Genomic DNA, 20,468 nt, shown 5'->3' on the forward strand with positions numbered 1-20,468 from the left:
TATTCATGTTTATCTGTTCCGGCATTAAAACAACAAAAAAAAAAAAACATGCTTTTAGAACCATTTCACATTGAAACTGCAGTGATATATACGTATTGGTACATATTTTGCAACTCACGAAAACGTTTCCACAGTGTACTGTAGCCATGGAAGCCAGCAAATGAACTTGGTCAGAGATTGCAGATTCTACCCAACCTAAAAAGAGTAGACATCCTTCTAGTATACAAGAGTAAACATCCGCCTCCTCCTATTGTCAATTGCTCTTGTTCCTGTTGAGCGTCCTCAATCTGGCAACCTGCATAAACTTTGAGTCTGAAGAGGAGGGGGTGGGGGAAACAACTCAAAATCAAATCAATAAATAAATCAATAAATTCAAATCAATCATTTTTTGAATTCAGTGCCTATTTCAACCACTAGCACTCAAATATTATATGCTGCACCTTTAACAACCAACTATTTTTAAACCATTTTTTAAATTAGCATGTAGATAACATAATGCACTTTAGCTGTTTGTTTGAGTAACACGTTTGTTTTGGATTGTTACAATTCTTTGGTTTTATCTAAATGGCCAGTTTTGCATTTGCATCTTTCCGTTTGCTTCTGAGAAAACATGATGTATGTGCATACTTAATTGATCTAATCAATTTTTTTTATTATTGATGGACATGATAAAACAAAAAGGACACAACCAAAGAGACTGATATTGTAGGAAAAGAAGGTATCTGGTGTTGAACAAATCAATACTGAATTGGCTTAAAGTCAGCGTCTGTTAAAGCTTGCGTGGATGACTTGTTGCAGGCTGATTTTGATCTGGCTAGCTGCGTCTAAAGAGTGTGCTGATAACGAATTCAGCGCTGCAGAACCTGTGAAGTATATACCTTGGAGTTTTCTTCTTTCATCAAGACAAGACAATGAAAGGGCTGACAGGCCCTGATCCGGCTTGAAAACAGCTGAAGCAGTGGTTATGTCTCAAGACAAATGCCCTCCTGCTTGTTCAGTGGCACGCCTCTTTGCTCCAAAGAGGCTTGCCGCATTGGTTTTTATGTGTATGACAAAGAAGATCCTACAACAGACAAGCAAACACCATATCAGCAGAAAAAAGCAAAGGGTATCATGGATTACAGGGATTATTGGAGACGCCACTTTGGAGTGGAGCTCAAGAGATGTAGCGCTCTTTGCTGACTCTCCAAGCCTCGTCATAAAGTGTTGCCTTCGGCGCCGATCTAAAGAAGTAAATAAAACAAAAAATCTTGCCACAAGATGTTCATAGTGCAGCACAAAAGAGCAAATAACTGGGAATATAACCAATTTAAAGTGTTAGTTTGCCCAAAAATAGAAATTCTGTCATCTTTTTTCCAATGCTGTTATGGGGAATGGAGCTCTCAATCTTCAAAAACTGTCACAAACGCATAATTAAAGTATCATAAAAGTGGTCCATATGGCCTGTTAAGTCTTCTGAAGCCATTTGATTTATTGAAAACATCCAACGCAAATCAATCATTTGCTCGGATATTGTGAATGTGAAGGAGCAAGCATGGGTGGCTTCAGAATATAGATACTTTTACAATGTGTTAATGTCCTTTTTTTAAACTTTAAAGCTCCATTATTATTGAACGGAAAAGAGACAACAATCAGTATTCTACAGAAGAGGATTAGGGCCAAGCAATAATAAAAAAATAAAACCATCTTGAGATTAAAGTTGTTAATCTTCGAGAAAAAACGTGTTAAATTTCGAGAAAAAAGTCGAGATAAAATGTTGAGAATAAATTCGTTAAATTATGAGAATAAAGTAATTAAATTACGAGAAAAATGACGTTTATTCTCAACATTTTATCTCGACTTTTTTCTCGAAATTTAACGTCATTTTTCTCATAATTTAACGAATTTGTTCTCGTAATTTAACAACTTTTTTCTCTTAATTTAATGACTTTATTCTCAACATTTTATCTCGACTCTTCTTGAAATTGAATGAGTTTTTTTCTTGTAATATAATGATTTTATTCTCAACATTTTATCTCGACTTTTTTCTCGAAATTTAACAACTTTAATCTCGAGATGGTTTTATTATTTTTTTATTATTGCTTGGCCCTAATCCTCTTCCGTAGTATTCTTCTATTGTGCTCTGCAGAGGAAAAAACAACATGATAGTGAGTAAATCATGACAGAATTTTAATGTCAGGGCAAAACATTAATTATGTAGGAAGATAATCATGTTTGTATACTAACTGAGATGGAAATGACCAACAAAACAAAGATAAATATGATAATTAGTTTGCACATGCTCATTGGCAGGATGTTCTGTTATTCGGTGCCACTTTCCTGCATCAAGTAACTGTGTTCTGTGGAAATGAAGATAAGCACAGGTAAGCACAGGGGGGAAAAGAAAAGAGCTGAAAGGAAAATTAGAAAATCAGTTTGGTGGACAGAACAGACATACATATACTGTAGTAAGACAAGAGCCATATATTCAACAAAAACTTCTACCTATATTTTTGAAAAACTCCAGAAAAGTACTTATACATACAATTCACTGCAATTTCAAGGTGAAATTATATAATTTAATTTTTTTTTTTTTTTTTTTTTGGTTCTTTGCACAATACTATGTTATGGCCTCAAAACACTTACCATTGTGCATAATTTGTAAAGTAATACATTTTGCTATGTAACTCACCTGGTACAACGTTGCTCTTGCGATGCAGATCACTTAGGTACAAGTCCCATGAAGCACAAGTCGTGATAAATGAGCTCAAACACTTGTTGTAGACAGCTAAAATGGCATTGATGCTTCAGCAAACACATTTATCTAACTCTTTCTGTGTTGGGGTTTAGAGTAGGTAGAGTACATTATTTTTAAATGCGATATAACATTAACCTTTCAGCACCACTCGCTAGACATTTTACTACTAAAATGTCGCGATATGTGGAATGAACAACAAAATAAAATGCTGCCAGATTCATGTTCATCATGTACATCACACGTTTAATGCAACTCACTTGACATTTCACTTTGAAAGTGCCACAAAATGTGCAAGAAGCAACATAATATCATTTTCCAGAAATGCTGCCACAGGCACGTACTTCTGAGTGAGGCACGTATCTACAGTGAGATTGGGTTGCATATGTTACTGTGTGCATTGTGTGTTTTCATAGCTTATTTCCTCTTTCCCTGTCTTTTCCCCCATTTAGGGAGAGCCTGATTGAATAGGATGAAATGGGCAGCTCCGTCTCATTTCGTGTCTTTTCCATATGGGTGGAGATCTGAGACTTCATCATCCACTCGCAGAGATACAATTAAGCTTGTCACATCTGATTGCTTAAAGCCAGCATATTCACTCACCGAGACACAAGCGCAATCAGAATACATCTGACTCAAAAATAAATAATGAAGCTGCTCCTCTACACCCTAATTTAGATTTTTAGAAGTAGCATTTGATTTTCATATGCACTATATTGGCAAAACAATGTGGAGCACCTAGATTTGGCTAGGCCCTATTCCAGTAAAGAAAACTCTTAATGAATACGTTTCATTGTTTTACTTTTATCCCAAACCTAAATTTTCAATCTTAAAATATGAAAATTTTTCAAAAGTTAGTGTACTTGTTTACTAATGAGACAATGGTGTCTTTTAAAGGGTTAGTTCACCCCAAAATGAAAATTCTGTCATTAATTACTCACCCTGATGTCGTTCTAGACACGTAAGACTTTCATTCTTCTTCAGAACACAAATTAAGATGTTTTTGATGAAATCCAATGGCTCAGTGAGGCCTCTATTGCCAGCAAGACAATTAACACTTTCAATGCCCAGAAACAGTTCATGTGACTACAGTGGTTTAACCTTAATGTTATAAAGTGTAGCAAATTAGCTCAAAATAAATATGAATAATTAATCATAACTAGTTATAATTAATTATTAATATTTTAATCAGTCAATAAAATTAACTTAATGTAATAAAATTAATATTACAATCAATTAACCTGTTGTTCAATGAACACACAGTGTTAATTGTTTATTAACTAAGAAATGTTCATTTCCAGGTTATGGGAAATAACAATCTTATTCTACTAAAAGCCTGTAGTCAGGACCGACATGAATAGGGACTCCCGTACATGAGCGCAAAACACGGACAACCTTACGTGTGACATGAACAAGACTTTATTAACTAGACTAAACGCTTAAACTACTCTAACATTCACACACATACATGCATACAGTTTACCAAGAGAGAGAGAGAAAGCAGAGTACAGGAAGCAAGAAGTTACAGCATTGTTGGACATTCAGCAGATCAACAGCCTTGAGCAAACCATCAGTTTAGTTTTAACAGGCCCTTCTTTAAAAGGGGTAAGGATACTCAATGTATCCGATAATGAGACTAAGTTTGATACTTGCATGTCTCTCCAAGTTGAATTAAAACTGTCCTGATGCAATTTGTGGAGGCTCCTGTTGAATCTTTGCTGATATTTTCTTGACGAAAGAGAACCGGCTGGATTCAGAGGATCTTTGGTGAATGGAAGGTCTAGGCCGAGGCCTGGCACAAGCTTGGGGTTCCTTAGAAGCTTCTAGCTTCTTAAAGCATCTTGACGTCAGCATTCATCAGTAAAAGAGAAGAAGAGGAGGAAGAGCAGGAAGAGAAGAGTTTGATCTTGTGTTCAGTGAATATAAGAGGTGAAGATGTCACACCCTCTTAAGGTGTCTGAGCCAATAAGGAGTTGCCCCCTCGGAGGGAAGTTTTACGAGTCTTTGTTCTGTAGCAAGATATTAGCATAAGACACTGGATTGGATGAATGAGAAAAGAACCCTCTAAATTCTTATAATACTAATGTGTCACAGAGTTAGTAACATGTAACATAAATTACCAAATAGGAAATTAAAGTTGGAGTCCGTAGATACCAAACATGCTGCCAATGTGATCTCAGTCAACTATACATTTGCAACTATGGAACATTAATACCAAAATAGTTCAAAAGAGAGAATTAATACATAGAATAAAGCCTATAAAAGGAAAGTCGTGATATGGGAAAATTGGATACATGTTTATACATTTCCCAAGTGGTTATATAGAGAATACATAGGATTAAGAGAGTTTATTTGTCCCTCTCAGAAAGAATGAGTCACTGGTCTCTGCAAAATTGTTCCTGATCGTAAAAGGTCCAAGTATCTGTAACAGGACACCTAGTACTTCCTGTAGTTTAGCTAGTTTGGGATGCTAGTTGCAGTTTTAGGGGGATGGGTTCACAGAGCTTTGATAAAGTGAGTTCATAGGTAATTCATTAACTATATTGAATCAATTTGTGTGGCTGATTAGTCCAGACGCTACATATATCCCCCCTTTTGATCGTTGTTGTTCTTTCTGTGGACAACAGCGAGCGACATTGAAGGTGCAGAAAGATCAGGCACACCACTAGCACACAAGGCTGGAAGGCTGTGATGGACTCTGGTTGTATGTGTCTCCTGGAGTGGTGATCGTTCCATGGCGGTTGATGTAGCCAGTAGGCAAGCTCAGGTCTCTGAGCTGGTGCTGCAGGAATCAAGGCAGCCAGTGCCTTGACCGTGTGTCACCTGTCAGTTAGTGTTGGTACAGTTAATGCGGGCAAGATGTTTGCTGGTGGCAAGGTTCAGGTCTCTGAGCTTGCTCAGCAGGTGTCGAAGTAGCAGGTGCCTTGACAGTGTCACCTGTCGTCTGGACGCCTGTGGAGCAGGTGGTTGTAGGAGGAGGTTACAGGAGTTGTAGTGTGAAGAGGGTTTCAGACTCACCTAGGTCTGATGGCAGAGGAGCAACCGGTGATTGTAGCCTCTGCTCTCAGTCAGAAGCAGTCTGAAGTTTGCAGTGTCACTCTGCTCTTGTGGTGTGGCTGGCTTGAGCAGGGCTGCATGGTGTTGTGTGAGTGGTCAGAATCTTGTGCTTCTGAGTACTTCTCAGGTAAGACCTGTTCAAGAAGCTCTTTTACTAGCATTAGAAGCTCCTGTGGGTCCAATGCAGGCATGTCCATTCGTCCTTGTGCAGCATCTGGATGGCTGCTGTGTGGATGAGGAGGTGGTTGCTGCCTGCTGTTGGAGGTCCTGCGGGGTCTGCAGGATGAGGATGCTCCCATCCATGGCTTCTTCCTGTGGTAGGTCTGGTACCTGGGTCTGTCTGAATTAATCCTTCTCCTTCTGAAGCTGCAGAGGATTTCAGGAAATTGTCTGATAAGGTGTCAAGCAGAAGGCTTTGGCTCCCCCTCTGTACCTCTGTGCTTGGCTGGGGGAGGTTCTTCTGCTGACTCCATGTGGTGAAGTGAGATGTTTCTCCTGCAGTGGTTCTGTTTGCTGCAGGTAAGAGAGTCTCAGTTCTCTTTTCTTCTGTGTCTCTATTCTGTCAGGGTCCTTGTGTCTGTCCCGAGCCTCCATCTCTAGCTGGTCTATGTGGCTTTTAGCATGCATCAGCTCCTAGTGAGTCTCTGTGATCTGGAGTTTGAGGTTGTTCACCTCCTGTTTCAAAACAGTGAGGATGTGGGCCAGGAAGAAGTTGACTTCAGTCAGATCATTGTGACCATACCTCTGGTTTGAGTCATCTGCCTTTACTTCTCTTCCATCTTTGTCCAGTTGCTTTTGGCTCTGGTGCTGTAATTGATCAGCAGCACTGGTTAGGAGGGTGTTCCTCACGACACCTAGCCAGTCCTTTTGGTCTGCCATCTGGGCAGTTAGGCTGAGCATCTGCAACATTTAGGCACGCTTGTGGTGAGAGTAAGGGCAAGAGACTACTGCAAGATCAAACAGAATTTAGGGCTAAAGGCACAGTGAGCAGCCAGGTGTATAAAATACAGCTAGGTTTAACAAATGACTTAAGATGGTTCTTGTGGTCAAATTATTTCTTAGTATTTCTTACTGATGGCTCACGACAGGCTTGACCTCTGAACAAATAGGAAAGAAAAAGGGAGAGGAAGAAGAGAGCTTTCCTATTAGATTCTGCTTATTAGTGGTGCTCAAAATTATGCCCTAGTAATTGTTCAGATTACTTTTGTAGCTGGTTCATAAAATTGAAGCAACTGTTGTAAATAAACAAAATCAAGAAGGAGAGTATGTCTAGTTGCTTGTGGTTATATTGGGAAATTAAACCACAGAAGGAAAAAAAGGAAGATGTAAGTAAATCACAAAGATGAAAGAAATAATACTAGTAAAAATTAATAGCTGACTGCTATTATAATTAAAATCAATAAAAAGATTTAAAGAAGTGACTAAAACAGCAGAATGGGTTTAGATCAGTTCACACTGCATACACACAAGCTGTAGTTAAAGGCTTCACATAAATGATGCTAACCACTAACTGTAGAAGCTATTATTTAGCTTAGCCTGAGGTGCAGGGCTGCTAGGTGAGGTTAGCTTAGCCACCTAGCCTGGTTTGTTTACAATATGGCATCACAGGGTGATGAGTTAGCACTTCCTGTGACAAGTCGTTGTCATGGGAACCAATGCACATCTGAGCAATTCAAACAGTTTATTGAGACTGTCTGCTCATTTCAAACAAGTTACGTATAGAGTTAAAATGTGACGCTTATACTTTCAGATTTTCAAAAACTTGATTTTACATTCAGTAAAATGCAAATATGTTTTGCCATTTGCAAATTTTACTCATGTAAACTCTTCTCTCTACTTTAAACAACGTCTTGTACTTGTTTAAAGGGTAATTACACAGTTTGCTGTAAGTCAAAGCTTGTTTAAGCATATATAGTTAAGTCCGTCTTGTGCATGAATACTGATGTTCCTTTCAGCGAGTGAAACACAGTTTTGGTCAAAAGGTAGCTATGCTTGTAGGTGCAGGCAAAGTTTAGATGAATGACATCAATCTTAACTATAACAGGGGAGCATTACCCAAATCTACATTTATATAACACTGTACTGAGATTCATTCATCAGAAACAGGTTAAGCAATACTGCAATTGGTATTTCTCCAACCAAAGCAGAATAATCAATTCTGGTACAGTTTACATGCCGCTGAGCTGAGATTCCTTCGTCAACACAGGCTTACGCTCTAATACTGAGATTAGGATTTCTTCGCTAAAATCAGATTAACTTTACACTGATACCATTTGAACATATGCTAAAATGTGTCAAGAGTAGACTCTTTCAGTTACAGTAGAGATGTCAATTCAAGCCATCACTTTATCAGCATCCAACAAACCAGCAATTAGTGACCAAAATGCGCATCGTCTGACATATTCTGACTGGAATTATCAAATGCACACTTTTAAATTGACAGTGGTTTAAGCTCATAACCTTTGTTTATTCATGCCCGCATTCTCCACCATTTGTAGCAAATTAGCTCAAAATAAATATGAATAATTAATCATAACTAGTTATAATTAATTATTAATATTTTAATCAGTCAATAAAATTAACTTAATGTAATAAAATTAATATTACAATCAATTAACCTGTTGTTCAATGAACACACAGTGTTAATTGTTTATTAACTAAGAAATGTTCATTTCCAGGTTATGGGAAATAACAATCTTATTCTACTAAAAGCCTGTAGTCAGGACCGACATGAATAGGGACTCCCGTACATGAGCGCAAAACACGGACAACCTTACGTGTGACATGAACAAGACTTTATTAACTAGACTAAACGCTTAAACTACTCTAACATTCACACACATACATGCATACAGTTTACCAAGAGAGAGAGAGAAAGCAGAGTACAGGAAGCAAGAAGTTACAGCATTGTTGGACATTCAGCAGATCAACAGCCTTGAGCAAACCATCAGTTTAGTTTTAACAGGCCCTTCTTTAAAAGGGGTAAGGATACTCAATGTATCCGATAATGAGACTAAGTTTGATACTTGCATGTCTCTCCAAGTTGAATTAAAACTGTCCTGATGCAATTTGTGGAGGCTCCTGTTGAATCTTTGCTGATATTTTCTTGACGAAAGAGAACCGGCTGGATTCAGAGGATCTTTGGTGAATGGAAGGTCTAGGCCGAGGCCTGGCACAAGCTTGGGGTTCCTTAGAAGCTTCTAGCTTCTTAAAGCATCTTGACGTCAGCATTCATCAGTAAAAGAGAAGAAGAGGAGGAAGAGCAGGAAGAGAAGAGTTTGATCTTGTGTTCAGTGAATATAAGAGGTGAAGATGTCACACCCTCTTAAGGTGTCTGAGCCAATAAGGAGTTGCCCCCTCGGAGGGAAGTTTTACGAGTCTTTGTTCTGTAGCAAGATATTAGCATAAGACACTGGATTGGATGAATGAGAAAAGAACCCTCTAAATTCTTATAATACTAATGTGTCACAGAGTTAGTAACATGTAACATAAATTACCAAATAGGAAATTAAAGTTGGAGTCCGTAGATACCAAACATGCTGCCAATGTGATCTCAGTCAACTATACATTTGCAACTATGGAACATTAATACCAAAATAGTTCAAAAGAGAGAATTAATACATAGAATAAAGCCTATAAAAGGAAAGTCGTGATATGGGAAAATTGGATACATGTTTATACATTTCCCAAGTGGTTATATAGAGAATACATAGGATTAAGAGAGTTTATTTGTCCCTCTCAGAAAGAATGAGTCACTGGTCTCTGCAAAATTGTTCCTGATCGTAAAAGGTCCAAGTATCTGTAACAGGACACCTAGTACTTCCTGTAGTTTAGCTAGTTTGGGATGCTAGTTGCAGTTTTAGGGGGATGGGTTCACAGAGCTTTGATAAAGTGAGTTCATAGGTAATTCATTAACTATATTGAATCAATTTGTGTGGCTGATTAGTCCAGACGCTACATAAAGCAACAAGAATACTTTTTGTGCACCAGAAAAACAAAATAACAACTTTTCAACAATATCTAGTGATGGCCGATTTCACACTGCTTCAAAGCTTTACGAATCTTTTGTTTCGAATCAGTGGTTCGGATCGCCAAAGTCATGTGATTTCAATAGATGAGGCTTCGGCTACGTTTACACATGGGCGGCTATTTTCATAAACGGACATTTCAACCTCTCCGGTTTGAAAAATAACATCGTGCACACATGTCAGTTTTCAGAAAAGTTTTCATTTACACGTACCCATGTATGTATGACGTCAAGAGTGTAACGAGCAGTTCAAGCCCATGTAAGCCAATCAGAATCCCGAAAAAAAAAGTTCGAAGATGTTGCAAAATTGCTGATTTCCGAGCACTCATTCGTCTCTGCTCCTCAACATAATGGAGCAGCTGTATTTGCAAATGCAAACACACGAGAAGGTTTGCACCAACATAAATGCGACTGCTACTCTAAATGCTTCCATGATCACATGTAAACATAGGTGCGAGCTCTGGCGCATACTGTGACGTTGGCTGCCTAAACACCCGTTTGTCTCAGTTTAGCTATATGCAAACGTGCAAACGGAGATTTTCAAAATCTCCACTCTGGCCGGAGTTTTTAAAAAGACTCGTTATCAGAGGCGAATTCTCCGTTTGCGTGTAAACGAAGGGCGCAAACGAAGGGAAATGTTTCCGTTTTTCAAAATAACCATGTACGTGTAAACGGGGCCTTCATTTCATCATATGTGACCCATCACGGAAACCAGGGACACAAGTCTGCAGCACAACTATTGAGCAAACTGAGAAATAAGTTTAATAATCGTTTTTTTGCAGAATCTGTTAGTTGAGATCATGAAGAAGCATCTCCATGCAGTATCGGTTTATTTAAAAGTGTACAATTTGAGGTTGAAATCGGCTTGCTTTTCAGAGATTCTATCTCGCAGTAGGGGAGTGTCATTGTCTGTTTGTATTTCCATACTGGAATCGGATACGCCGGCTTTTGTTTCTTTTGTTATTGCCGCCGCCCTCCAAGGGAAGCGTGGCTACTTAGTATGCAGCGCTCTGGCCGGCTCTAGCTGATATCAAAATTTAATGAAGATGGACGCCACAAACAATATCGCAGATGAGCTGAACCGTGGCCGTTACACCGAAAATGTTTTGAAGTACAACATACAGCTGGATTCTTTAGCTGCAGAAAAAGAGTGGCAGGACATGTGAATTATTGGACATTTAGAGGCAAACAGATGCATAGTGCAAACTTCAGAGATAGTGACAAAGAGAAAGTGTGCCCGAACAACTTATTTCATTGGAGACAACGAGATCTTTTTCTGTTTCTTATGGGGTGAGTTTCCATAAACATCAAAGTTTGTCGTTTTGTGTTCATTCTAAGAACACGTAGGCTACACATTATCTCATGTGTCTATTGTTATTAGCTAGCTCAGTTTTAATTGTAATCGTTAGCATCGTATCACTTGCCAAAAACCCCCATTACTATAATGGGCTTTTAGATGGTAATGTTAGCATGTTAATTTGAATAACGCTTCAACTGCTTGAATTGACTTGTGTGAATGACTTAGCTCATGTAAACCTTACTATTCTTGAATTGAATGTGACGCTAATAATTTTAGCCAGTTACTACTTCTTAACAAGGATTTACTAATGTAATAGTATATGTATCAGATTAAATTCCTACGTAAGTAAAAGTATAAAGTATCCATAGCCATAAAATGTGCGTTATAAGTCAAAAGTAAAAGTATTGAAGAGTTTAATGTACAGGATTTTTTTAATCCTTTGACTCAAACCAGGTCTAACCACTAACTGAGGTCTAAACCAGGACTATACGGTTATCACGGAATCCTGTTCAAAAAGTTCTAATGTCAAAAAAGATAAATTACTGACATTTACAATGCACATTATCCTTTATTATTAATAGTATGCGATCCGATTTTCCCGTTGCGTCTGTCGTTGCTATCTAAATGAGATGTAAATGAGCCCTATTGTCACTCCCAGTAGGTGAGAACAGGCGAGAACTGCAAAATCTTCAGGTCAATTTCTGCCCTTTGAGCTTTTTTGAGTGCCTACCTTCAAATGGCCACAACTTCTCCAAATATTATCAGTTCCCTTTCAGTCGGTCACGTTCGACGTACGTCAGTAGTGACCGACGAATTGGGATATCGCTTAGAGAGCCCTATCATCTTCGTGTAAACTAAAACAAGCCAATGGAATTGGCGTGCGATATTTGCATAATGCGCACCGCCCCCGTCAGGTGTATATAAATAGGAAGCAGATGCAATCGCACTCTGTCTTTCGCTTCGGAGCCATTCACTGGTGTCCTGTTTTAGAAGACTCCTTTCTTCGTTTGTTTTATTCTAAAACATTGCCTCAGAAGAGGATTTACAGCGAGCTTTCAGTGCTGGTGAAAGGGCACGTTCAGCGAGGTCGCGAGTCTCCGAGGAGCTGAGCTATAAGCTCGAAAACTGCTGTTTTCACAGCAACACAAAGAGTGTGTGCGTGTGTAGCGATTTGGGCCGGTTCCTCGGTGTGTCAGGAAGCGGGGGTCCCCTCTCCTATGCTGCGTACGACCGTTTTTTCCGGCCCTGGGAACCGGAATGACGGTACGGCGCTGTATAGGAAGGGTGACCTGAGGATTACGGTCAGGGCTTCCCCGCCGAGCGGAAACGCTCCTCGGGCCCCTGCCGCCTCATCAGCACCGCAACCCATCGTGCCACCATTGGTTTCCGCTGGGCCCTCTACGGACTGTCCAGCCGTTACCTTTGGTGTGCCGGCGGCGGATCGGATGTCGATCGCTGCATCGGAAGGTGAGCCTGAGTCCTCGGGGGAGGATTCGGACGCGCTGCCGCCCGTGACGGTAGCGTTGCCCGAGTCGGATCCCGAGCTCACGGCTGTGCTCTCCCGGGCCGCCTTGTGCGTCAGGCTTGAGTGGAACCCTCCACCCTGTCCCGGCCCATCTCGGTTGGACGATTGGTACTTGGGGGGGGGGGGGTCGCGCTGGTCAAATCCAGCGTCCCGCCCCAATGCCTTTCTTCCCGGAAGTACACGATGAGGTGACCAGGTCTTGGCAAGCTCCGCATGGGGCTCGTACAGGGCCTGGTCCCTCGTCCGCCTTCACCTCCCTGGACGGCGGGCTAGCCAGGGGGTACGCGAGGATCCCGCCAGTCGAGCGGTCTGTTGCGACGCAGTTGTGTCCAACGGCCACTGGCTGGCGCGGTGAGCCGCGTCTCCCGTCCCAGGCCTGTGAATTCTCAGCCGGTCTGACTGAGAAAGCTTACAGTGCCTGTGGACAGGCTGCCTCTGCCCTGCACGTGATGGCCCTTTTGCAGGTCTATCAGGCAAAAGCGCTGTCGCAGATGCCCCAGGAAGGTCCTGACCAACAGCTGCTTGGGGAGCTGCGCGCTGCCACTGACCTTGCCCTCCGGGCAACGAAGGTGACAGCGCGTTCTATTGGCCAGGCGATGTCTACTCTGGTAGCCCAGCAACGCCACCTCTGGCTGACCTTGGCAGACATGAGGGAGACCGACAAAAATCGGTTCCTGGATTCCCCTGTGTCTCCGGTCGGCCTTTTCGGCGACGCGGTGGAGAGCTGTGCCCAACAGTTCTCCGCTGCACAGAAGCAGGCTGAGGCTATCAGACATGTCATGCCACGGCGGTCCGCTGCTGCCTCCACCCAGCCGCCCGTGGCTCAGCCTCAGCCCGCTCGTCGCAGAGGGCGCCCGCCTGCGTCTTCCTCCGCCCCTGCTAAGTTGGCAAAGCAGCAGCCTACACCAGCCAAACAGCAGGGTGCCGGTCGCAGACGTGGTGCCCAGCCAGGTGGCAAGCGGTCGGGGAAAACTCGGCCCTGAGACGGGCGACCTGGAGCGGAAGGTTCCTGCCCTTTGGGAGAGTATTCCATCTGCTCTCCCACCCCCGGAGGAGGGCCGGGGGGATTTTGTGGCGGCTGTCCATCTACCGCCGCTGGCTCTCCGGAGTCCAGCGGTACCCACTTTGCCACAAAAAGAGCAGTTTCCTCAAACTCCAGGTCACAAGAGGGCGCGTTCGCCAGTGTGCCAGGCCCCGCCTCGCCACTCGCAACCCCCTCCCATTCCGCCAGTAGGCGGCAGTGTGATGGCGCAGACCGCGTCCCGTGCGCCGTCTCCCATTCGCACTGCTGCCTCGCAGAGTCCAACCTCACTCCGGGCCGCTCCCATGCCGTCCGAGTCGGGTCCCTCTCTGCCTTGCTGCCCCACCCCCGGTGCGTCTGTGGTGCCTTTGGTCCCGCTGGCTCGGAGTCTGGAGGCGTGGATCACGCTTCCCAGCCCGTCCCGCTGGCTCATTCGCACTGTCAGACTCGGCTATGCGATTCAGTTCGCCCGGCGTCCCCAGGTTTTCAGGGGTGTCCACTTCACTCAGGTGTCGTTGGACAGTGCACCTGTTCTCCGGGCGGAGATTGCTGTCCTGCTGGCGAAGGATGCAATCGAGCCGGTCCCTCCAGCCGATATGAAGTCGGGGTTCTACAGCCGCTACTTCATTGTACCGAAAAAGGGCGGTGGGCTACGGCCAATCCTGGATCTGCGCGTCCTGAACCGGTACCTTCACAAGATGCCGTTCAAGATGCTCACACAGAAGCGCATTTTCGAATGCATCCGTCCCCGGGATTGGTTTGCAGCAATAGACCTGAAGGACGCGTACTTTCATGTCTCGATTCTGCCTCGACACAGACCCTTCCTCCGGTTTGCGTTCGAGGGTCGGGCATATCAGTACAAAGTCCTACCCTTCGGGCTGGCCCTGTCACCCCGCGTCTTTACGAAGGTTGCGGAGGCGGCCATTGTTCCCCTCAAGGAACAGGGCGTTCGTATTCTCAACTATCTCGACGACTGGCTGATCCTGGCCAGCTCGCGAGAGCAGTTGTGCGAACACAGGGACATGGTTTTAGCTCACCTCAGCCGGTTGGGTCTTCGGGTCAACTGGGATAAGAGCAAACTCGCCCCCGGGCAGAGGATCTCTTATCTCGGTCTCGAGCTAGACTCGGTTGCACGGACTGCGCGTCTCACCGAGGCGCGCGTCCAGTCGGTGTTGAACTGCCTGAGTTCGCTCAAGCGCAGGACAGCGGCTCCACTGAAAGATTTTCAGAGGCTCCTGGGGCAAATGGCATCTGCAGCCGCGGTCACGCCGCTCGGATTGCTTCATATGAGACCGCTTCAACACTGGCTCCGCGGCCGGGTCCCGAGATGGGCGTGGCAGTGCGGCACGCTCCGTGTCCCCGTGACACCGAGCTGCCGTCGCACCCTTGTCCGGTGGTCGGACCCTTCGTTCCTGCGGGCTGGAGTACCCCTCGAACAAGTGTCCAGGCATGCTGTGGTCTCCACAGATGCCTCTGCCACGGGATGGGGGGCCACGTACAACGGGCATGCAGTGGCAGGTCTTTGGACGGGGCCTCAGTTGCATTGGCATATCAATTGCCTCGAGTTGCTAGCGGTACGTCTTGCGTTGGCCCGCTTCAAGAAGCTGTTGTCAGGCAAGCACGTTCTAGTCCGCTCAGACAGCACTGCGGCCGTTGCGTACATCAACCGTCAGGGTGGTCTACGCTCCCGTCGCATGTCGCAACTCGCCCGCCATCTCTTGTTGTGGAGTCAGAAGTATCTGAGGTCCCTTCGGGCCACTCATGTCCCAGGTGTGCTCAACCGTGCAGCCGACGAGCTGTCACGGCAGCCTCCACTTGCGGGCGAGTGGCGGCTCCACCCCCAGGCGGTTCAGCTGATTTGGCAGCATTTCGGCGAGGCTCAGGTAGACCTGTTTGCCTCCCCAGAAACTGCCCACTGCCAGTGGTTTTATTCCCTGACCGGCGGCACGCTCGGCACGGATGCCCTGGCACACAGCTGGCCCCCGGGTCTGCGCAAATATGCGTTTCCCCCAGTGAGCCTTCTCGCACAACTCCTGTGCAAGGTCAGGGAGGACGGGGAGCAGGTTCTGTTAGTGGCTCCGTACTGGCCCACTCGGACCTGGTTCTCAGACCTCATCCTCCTCGCGACAGCCCCTCCCTGGCCGATTCCTCTGAGGAAGGACCTCCTGACTCAGAGACGGGGCACCCTGTGGCACCCGCGTCCCGATCTATGGAACCTCCACGTGTGGTCCCTGGACGGGATGCGGAGGTTCTGAGTGATCTCCCGCAAGCGGTTGTAGACACCTTCACTTCCGCTAGAGCTCCTTCCACTAGAAATCTCTATGCGTTGAAGTGGAACCTGTTCGTCGAATGGTGCGCCTCTCGCCGAGAGGACCCCCGATCATGTTCGGTCGGATCCGTGCTTTCCTTTCTGCAAGATGGGTTGGAGCGAAGGCTGTCTCCCTCCACCCTCAAGGTGTATGTTGCCGCTATTGCCGCACATCACCATGCAGTTGTGGGTAAGTCCCTGGGGAAACACGATCTGATAATGCATGCATTTTCGGTCGACGAAACGTGCTTAGAATTCGGGCCCGGTGATTCTCACGTCATCCTGAGACCCCGGCCTGGATACGTGCCCAAGGTTCCTACCACTCCCTTCAGAGATCAGGTAGTGAACCTGCAAGCGCTGCCCTCGGAGGAGGCAGACCCAGCCCTAGCTTTGCTCTGTCCCGTCCGCGCTCTGCGCGTTTACGTGGACAGAACGCGAAGCTTCAGGACCTCAGATCAGCTCTTCATCTGTTACGGAGGCCAGCAGAAGGGAAAGGCTGTCTCCAAGCAGAGGATGGCCCACTGGATAGTGGATGCCATCGCCTTGGCGTACGAATCCCAGGGCGTGCCTTGCCCGCTCGGGTTGAGAGCCCATTCCACCAGAGGGGTGGCCTCTTCCTGGGCGCTGGCTCATGGCGCCTCGCTGACAGATATCTGTAGAGCTGCGGGCTGGGCGACACCAAACACGTTCGCTAGGTTTTATAGCCTACGTGTAGAGCCGGTATCCTCACGTGTACTCGCATCCACTAGTCGGTAAGTGTCGGCTTGCAATGCCATTCCCGCCACTGGCCGGATACGTGCATACTTTCACTCCAGTCGTGTTCCCCGCGTGGCGAACCCTGTCGAGTTCCTCCGCCTCCCCCTTCGGCTCGGACATTGCGGAGTGTCTGGTGCCAGGCCTACATCCGTCGCTGACGCTGTCTGTCGGCTGGGGCCCATATGCCGTGACCCCTCTACGTGAGCGGTCCCATATGTGTATTTTCCACGGTTTAACACTCCCTACGGGCCGAGTCTGTGTCTTTCCCTTAGCAGAGCCAGCTCTGCTGTCACCTGTCAGATGAGTCTCCCCCTAACCAGGTGGAGCCATCCCAGGGACTCCATATGCGTACTGCCCCCCCGGGCCAGTCCATGTGTGTATTTCCCACGCAAACTCCTCCCCCATTGGGTAGGTAGTGGTCTCCGCAGCGTCCCTTACGGGTTCGCTTCCCCAGTGTGTCTAGTTTACTTAGTGGGTAGTGGTTAGACAGCAGTAGACTCTCTCGGTGTAAGCTCGCCCCCTTCACCGCCAGCCGGTGCTATGGGCGGCTGAGCTTGTGCTGGGCACTGGAAGGGGTTTCGTAACTGTGGCGCTTTAGTTGGGATCCCAATTCGTCGGTCACTACTGACGTACGTCGAACGTGACCGACTGAAAGGGAACGTCTCGGTTACGTATGTAACCCTCGTTCCCTGAAGGAGGGAACGGAGACGTACGTCCCGTCGCCACAGTTTCTGTACCCTCGCTGTAGCGCGGACACCAGTTGTCTCCTCAGCGAAAAACAGAGTGCGATTGCATCTGCTTCCTATTTATATACACCTGACGGGGGCGGTGCGCATTATGCAAATATCGCACGCCAATTCCATTGGCTTGTTTTAGTTTACACGAAGATGATAGGGCTCTCTAAGCGATATCCCAATTCGTCGGTCACTACTGACGTACGTCTCCGTTCCCTCCTTCAGGGAACGAGGGTTACATACGTAACCGAGACGATTTTCATGTGTTATACATCGTTGGAAAACTTGCAGACTACACTTTCAGAATCTGTGAATAACTCAAAATGCCCCAGAACCGACTTGTGTCCCTACTTTCCGTGACTGGTCACATATGTGTTAACGTAGCTTTGGCAGTTTGATAATCGGATTTTATCAAAAATATCTTAATTTGTGTTCTGAAGATGAACGAAGGTCTTACGAGTGTAGAACGACATGAGGGTGAGTAATAAATGACAGAATTTTCAATTTTGGGTGAACTAACCTTTTAAGAGTATGCTTGATATGAATTAAGAGACATATTATGTGTAAAACAAAGAGAAATTAAGCTAAATATCTTTTTTTAATTGTGTGTCATTTCCAATAACGCTGTAATTGTATCATATTATGCACTTTATTTTAAGGTGTCCATGTTACAGTGTAAATACACATTTAATAATTAATTAACTACATGTACTTACTTGTAGGGTTAGGATTAGGGTTATAATACATTGGCATATAATGCATTGGTTTAGGGTGCATAATAGTTATTAGTAACTAACTACATGTAACATCTGTAACAAGGGCACTGACATAAAGTGTTACCGATACTTCCATATATACTATACAATATATCCCGGGTCATGGCACCACATAACAGAAACGTATTGCCAATTCTCTGGAAAACACTTATGTTCAGTTCGTTTCCCCGTGCCACTTAAGCTCTCTGACATAATGCTTGTTATGTGCACATTTAATCTACATTTGTTGTTCCCTTGTCACTTGCAACCTGCATTTTTGTTATATATGCTAATAAGTCACCTGTTTGTGTCTCTAAGTCCCATTTGTCATAAAATCTGTGTTTATTATAAGGTTGTCAATAGTTTTTTTTTCAAGGCTTAATTATGCCTCATTATGCTAATTATGCAACATTACAGGACTCATGTTGTCTGTTGGATGGATTAACAAGAATGAATCATTAAACATCCCTTGGAAACGCAGCTAAAATACCTTGCACGTATAAACCTGAGAAATCAACAGCTTCAAATAAACCGTCGACTCTGCTGCCAGAGCTTGAGCTCACCGTGTCAGTGACCGGATGAGTACCAGATAAAGAGCACTGCTAATGGCCCACTAGACTGTGCTGGAAAAGGATAGGAAGGAGATGTGGCCTGCGTGACCCAGCCTCAGAGCTCTTCTCCTGGATGCTGATTAGCTGGCTCCCCTCTCTCTGCTTCAACCTGTCAGGGGTTCCGCTGAGCCAGGTCTTTCCGGGGCCTCCAGGGACCCCGTGGAGGGGAATATTTGTGCTGCTGCAGGACCCGCTAATCTTTTGTTCGCTTCTTGCAGCGAGAGCGGGAGGTGGACGTGGTCTTTGGCATGTATGATTTGAGACCCGTCTCACCGATCGGGGATCAGACAGGACTAGTGCTGCCCTCTGAGTCTCTAATTCAGTTTTTGGATGAGACAGCAAGACCATTTGGACTATTTGGATTACTAGGAGGCTTTACTGGGAGTGCTTTATCTCTGAAGTAAAAGTTGTGACTGACAGCTGGAGTATAGCATTAATATTAAGTCTGTCAATCAATTCACACAGGATTAATTGATGAGGCTACATATGTCAGTGTTTGCTGAGAAGAGCTTTAAAATTGCTCTCAGTGTGGTTTGGTGACTCACAGTGAATTGCTCCAACAGAAGAAGATGCCTTTATTATGGAATTTATGTTGGTAATTAATTAATCACATTAACTTAATGTGTTTAATTGAAAACTCTAATCAAGATATATAGTATAATTTCATTTAATTGGTGTTGTGATGGACTGAAATGATACTGGCTGGGTTTCTTGAAGCACAAAGTACAATATTAGTGTCACGTACATAGTTTACTGCATGTTTTTTTAAAAGTGTTATCCAAGAAGAAATGTTTTTCAAAAGTTATGTAATTAATTAAGACATATGTGTAAAATAAAGTTAAATTAAGCTAAATATATATTTTTTTAATTGTGTACACCATTTTTTTTAAATTAATTTAATTAATGTAATTTCCAAGACTTTAAACATTACATACATACATACATAATCTGTCTGCATAAATTGGTCCTAAAGTGTTATCTTTAACCAAGTTAAATAAACACAGTGTGCCTAAACAAATGACACACACAATGTTTGTTTTCATGTCTTTAGTGAACATATTCACAGTGCAGGACAGAAAGAATAAATAAATTAATAAATAAATAAAGCGAATCCCAAGGCTAAATTCTTCTTCAAAAGCTAATTGGAGTCAGAAGTCAGCTAAGCTGGAGTGCAAGCAAAGAAACAAGATTGGAGCTTCACAACTGCATTTTGAGCTTGCTATTCACAAAAAAAAAAAAAAAAAAGAAAAAAGAAAGAAAAAAAAAAAAAAACATGGCATGAAATGAACCATGACTCAGAGCAGCTAAAATTAAGGATAACAAGCTACTTAATTTATTTATTATTCCATTGTTAAGATGATCTTTAGAGTAAGATTTGCAGTGTCAGCAAATGTCAGAGTGCCATAATGTGTATTATATAAGGAATAGTTCACTCATAAAATGAAATTCTTCTACTAAACTGCCTAAGCTGTCTAAAAGAGTAGTTTGTACATTTTGCCAGAGACAAGTTGGGAACAACATAAGGGTGAGTAGATGAGAGAGTGTTCCTTTAAGTGAGTTACTACTATACATGCATGATAAAGCGTTTTTTTTTAATGAATATTTAGAAACTCATGTTTAAGAAAGAATGATTCATAGGA

This window comes from Chanodichthys erythropterus, chromosome 12, assembly GCF_024489055.1.
Source record: "Chanodichthys erythropterus isolate Z2021 chromosome 12, ASM2448905v1, whole genome shotgun sequence".
Taxonomy (NCBI): domain Eukaryota; kingdom Metazoa; phylum Chordata; class Actinopteri; order Cypriniformes; family Xenocyprididae; genus Chanodichthys; species Chanodichthys erythropterus.